Source organism: Venturia canescens, chromosome 4, assembly GCF_019457755.1.
Source record: "Venturia canescens isolate UGA chromosome 4, ASM1945775v1, whole genome shotgun sequence".
Lineage (NCBI taxonomy): Eukaryota > Metazoa > Arthropoda > Insecta > Hymenoptera > Ichneumonidae > Venturia > Venturia canescens.
In genome coordinates, this window is record NC_057424.1 from 25,001 (window position 1) to 30,000 (window position 5,000).

A 5,000-nucleotide genomic window follows, 5' to 3' on the forward strand; every position below is an offset into this window, starting at 1 on the left:
CCTCCCTACGGCCTAAGGAGGGACCGCTCCCGAGCTGATTTTTAGCGCAACTCACACGCTCGCTACCAACTGCCCCCACGAGGCCAAACCCATCTGACCGGGCAACGACGACCGAAGTCGCCGAAGGGGCTTCCCGGTCCCCATGGTCCCAATCTTGCATGTCATTGGTCAGACACTCGCAGGCCATAGCATGACCTACTTCCACTTTAGGCTCCTAGCCAGCCAGGCGGTGGCAACGCCAGCTCGGGTGCGCGGGAGCGCCAAGCCCGAAAGGACCGGGTCACGAAGACGCCTGGATCCTCCCCTGCGAAACCCGCTTATCAACAAACCGTTCACCGACAGATCCTGCAGCTCAGAGTAGGGACGGGCAGACACACCTATCGAGCTGAACAGGACCTCCGCACACCTTCACCTCACTTTCGTGAGGATAGACAAGTCTACTCGTGTTGGTGGAGCTCCCTCCACGACCATGATGCTATGCATCGGACGAGTCACGGTCGAGGGCGCTCAGCGCTAACCCCCTCCCACATATCGACGAATGAACGCGAGCCCGCTACTTTGCTTTGCAGCTGACCCGACACTGTTCGCAAAGGTCGTAGACGACCCCGCGAGCTTTAAGGGTGAGTGCCATGTGGTCTACACCACCCACCCGTGGAGATAGGGACAGTGGGAATTTCGTTAATCCAAATGTTACGCACACGTGGACGATCCGGTGGGATTGGACTCAAGATTCGAGCGAGCATCCAAGCCCGCCGTTTACCCGTTCGACCGCAACACGCGTCAAGAGCGACGAGTAAACTCACAAGATACGCAACTTTCGAGATATTCGGACGATCCCAAATTCGCCTTTCTCCCGATAGCCTACGTAGACGAAGCGTCGCGGTTTTGTGCCCAGAGACTCTGTAATTGTGCTGACTTTTTTTCGTCGGTCGTGCGACGCCCGCACCGGGCGTCCACCGACCGAGGATTTCTCGTTTCCCCGTTAGACCCTACGTGACGAGTTTCGCTACGTCTCCCGACGACGTTCGTTCCCTCGATGGCGTGCGTCGAGGAAAATGCGCAGCTACGTGCCCAGGTACCTTGAAATTGGGCGAAATTTTTCGTCGGTCGTGCGACGCCCGCACCGGGCGTCCACCGACCGAGAGATTTTACGTAGCTCGCTCATGCTTGCGTTGACGATATCTAAAGGAAATTATGGTTCTTCGTCGTAGGAGATAGGGACACTAATCACCTTGTTGTATTTAACATGCCGTCTCCGCCTGTCGGCTTACGACACGGCACCCAAGTGCGAGGGGTCCGGATACGCCGTATCAGCGCGCCACACGTGGCTCCCAATTTTCCTTTCGGGGGCTAGCCCGAGCAGACACCTTGGTAAGGCGGGGAGTACTCTCTAGGACCTCCCTACGGCCTAAGGAGGGACCGCTCCCGAGCTGATTTTTAGCGCAACTCACACGCTCGCTACCAACTGCCCCCACGAGGCCAAACCCATCTGACCGGGCGGTGACGGCCGAAGCCATCACCGGGGCTCCCGGTCCCCATGGTCCCAATCTTGCATGTCATTGGTCGGACACTCGCAGGCCATAACATGACCTACTTCCACTTTAGGCTTCTAGCCAGCCAGGCGGTGGCAACGCCAGCTCGGGTACGCGGGTGCGCCGGACCCGAAAGGACCGGGTCACGAAGACGCCTGGATCCTCCCCTGCGTCACCCGCACGCACAACACCAAAACCCAAACACATCACCTGGGTCCTGCAGCTCCGAGAAGGATGGGCAGACAGACCTCCCGGCTGCAGGACCACTCAACACCACACATGCACCACACACGCCCATCTCCGTCGTTCGTCGGCACAGGACCGGGCGGCACTTTCACGGGTCTTGCTTGCCAGTGGGCGGTTGGGTGCCGCAACCGCCCAAGGCAAGAGACTCACATTTACTCGTACCGCCGCTGAGTCAGCGCCGACGACCCGACACAACCACACACTTCCTCTCACTTGCCATCCGGCCGCGTTCAACCTCGCTGGCTCCCAGGTGCCCCCAGGTTTCCCCAGGGGACCTTATCCACCTAGGGAGCCAGCGTCAACCCGCACACGCCCACTTTCGTGGACGGCGAGCATGCGTTCAAAAAAGAAACACACAGTCTCCTCGTGTAAGTGGAGCTCCCTCCACGACCATGATGCTAGGCATCAGACGAGTCACGGTCGAGGGCGCTCTCGCGTATCCTCTCCCACATGTCTAGAATACCCACGGACCCGCTGCTTTGCTCTGTGGTCGGCGGCCCGCAAAGGTCGTAGACGACCCCGCGGGTTTTAAGGGTGGGTGCCATGTGGTCTACACCACCCACCCGTGGAGATAGGGACAGTGGGAATTTCGTTAATCCAAATGTTACGCACACGTGGACGATCCGGTGGGATTGGACTCAAGATTCGAGCGAGCATCCAAGCCCGCCGTTTACCCGTTCGACCGCAACACGCGTCAAGAGCGACGAGTAAACTCACAAGATACGCAACTTTCGAGATATTCGGACGATCCCAAATTCGCCTTTCTCCCGATAGCCTACGTAGACGAAGCATCGCGGTTTTGTGCCCAGAGACTCTGTAATTGTGCTGACTTTTTTTCGTCGGTCGTGCGACGCCCGCACCGGGCGTCCACCGACCGAGGATTTCTCGTTTCCCCGTTAGACCCTACGTGACGAGTTTCGCTACGTCTCCCGACGACGTTCGTTCCCTCGATGGCGTGCGTCGAGGAAAATGCGCAGCTACGTGCCCAGGTACCTTGAAATTGGGCGAAATTTTTCGTCGGTCGTGCGACGCCCGCACCGGGCGTCCACCGACCGAGAGATTTTACGTAGCTCGCTCATGCTTGCGTTGACGATATCTAAAGGAAATTATGGTTCTTCGTCGTCGGAGATAGGGACAGTGGGAATTTCGTTAAACCAAATGTTACGCACACGTGGACGATCCGGTGGGATTGGACTCAAGATTCGAGCGAGCATCCAAGCCCGCCGTTTACCCGTTCGACCGCAACACGCGTCAAGAGCGACGAGTAAACTCACAAGATACGCAACTTTCGAGATATTCGGACGATCCCAAATTCGCCTTTCTCCCGATAGCCTACGTAGACGAAGCATCGCGGTTTTGTGCCCAGAGACTCTGTAATTGTGCTGACTTTTTTTCGTCGGTCGTGCGACGCCCGCACGGGGCGTCCACCGACCGAGGATTTCTCGTTTCCCCGTTAGACCCTACGTGACGAGTTTCGCTACGTCTCCCGACGACGTTCGTTCCCTCGATGGCGTGCGTCGAGGAAAATGCGCAGCTACGTGCCCAGGTACCTTGAAATTGGGCGAAATTTTTCGTCGGTCGTGCGACGCCCGCACCGGGCGTCCACCGACCGAGAGATTTTACGTAGCTCGCTCATGCTTGCGTTGACGATATCTAAAGGAAATTATGGTTCTTCGTCGTCGGAGATAGGGACAGTGGGAATTTCGTTAATCCAAATGTTACGCACACGTGGACGATCCGGTGGGATTGGACTCAAGATTCGAGCGAGCATCCAAGCCCGCCGTTTACCCGTTCGACCGCAACACGCGTCAAGAGCGACGAGTAAACTCACAAGATACGCAACTTTCGAGATATTCGGACGATCCCAAATTCGCCTTTCTCCCGATAGCCTACGTAGACGAAGCGTCGCGGTTTTGTGCCCAGAGACTCTGTAATTGTGCTGACTTTTTTTCGTCGGTCGTGCGACGCCCGCACCGGGCGTCCACCGACCGAGGATTTCTCGTTTCCCCGTTAGACCCTACGTGACGAGTTTCGCTACGTCTCCCGACGACGTTCGTTCCCTCGATGGCGTGCGTCGAGGAAAATGCGCAGCTACGTGCCCAGGTACCTTGAAATTGGGCGAAATATTTCGTCGGTCGTGCGACGCCCGCACCGGGCGTCCACCGACCGAGAGATTTTACGTAGCTCGCTCATGCTTGCGTTGACGATATCTAAAGGAAATTATGGTTCTTCGTCGTCGGAGATAGGGACAGTGGGAATTTCGTTAATCCAAATGTTACGCACACGTGGACGATCCGGTGGGATTGGACTCAAGATTCGAGCGAGCATCCAAGCCCGCCGTTTACCCGTTCGACCGCAACACGCGTCAAGAGCGACGAGTAAACTCACAAGATACGCAACTTTCGAGATATTCGGACGATCCCAAATTCGCCTTTCTCCCGATAGCCTACGTAGACGAAGCATCGCGGTTTTGTGCCCAGAGACTCTGTAATTGTGCTGACTTTTTTTCGTCGGTCGTGCGACGCCCGCACCGGGCGTCCACCGACCGAGGATTTCTCGTTTCCCCGTTAGACCCTACGTGACGAGTTTCGCTACGTCTCCCGACGACGTTCGTTCCCTCGATGGCGTGCGTCGAGGAAAATGCGCAGCTACGTGCCCAGGTACCTTGAAATTGGGCGAAATTTTTCGTCGGTCGTGCGACGCCCGCACCGGGCGTCCACCGACCGAGAGATTTTACGTAGCTCGCTCATGCTTGCGTTGACGATATCTAAAGGAAATTATGGTTCTTCGTCGTCGGAGATAGGGACAGTGGGAATTTCGTTAAACCAAATGTTACGCACACGTGGACGATCCGGTGGGATTGGACTCAAGATTCGAGCGAGCATCCAAGCCCGCCGTTTACCCGTTCGACCGCAACACGCGTCAAGAGCGACGAGTAAACTCACAAGATACGCAACTTTCGAGATATTCGGACGATCCCAAATTCGCCTTTCTCCCGATAGCCTACGTAGACGAAGCATCGCGGTTTTGTGCCCAGAGACTCTGTAATTGTGCTGACTTTTTTTCGTCGGTCGTGCGACGCCCGCACGGGGCGTCCACCGACCGAGGATTTCTCGTTTCCCCGTTAGACCCTACGTGACGAGTTTCGCTACGTCTCCCGACGACGTTCGTTCCCTCGATGGCGTGCGTCGAGGAAAATACGCAGCTACGTGCCCAGGTACC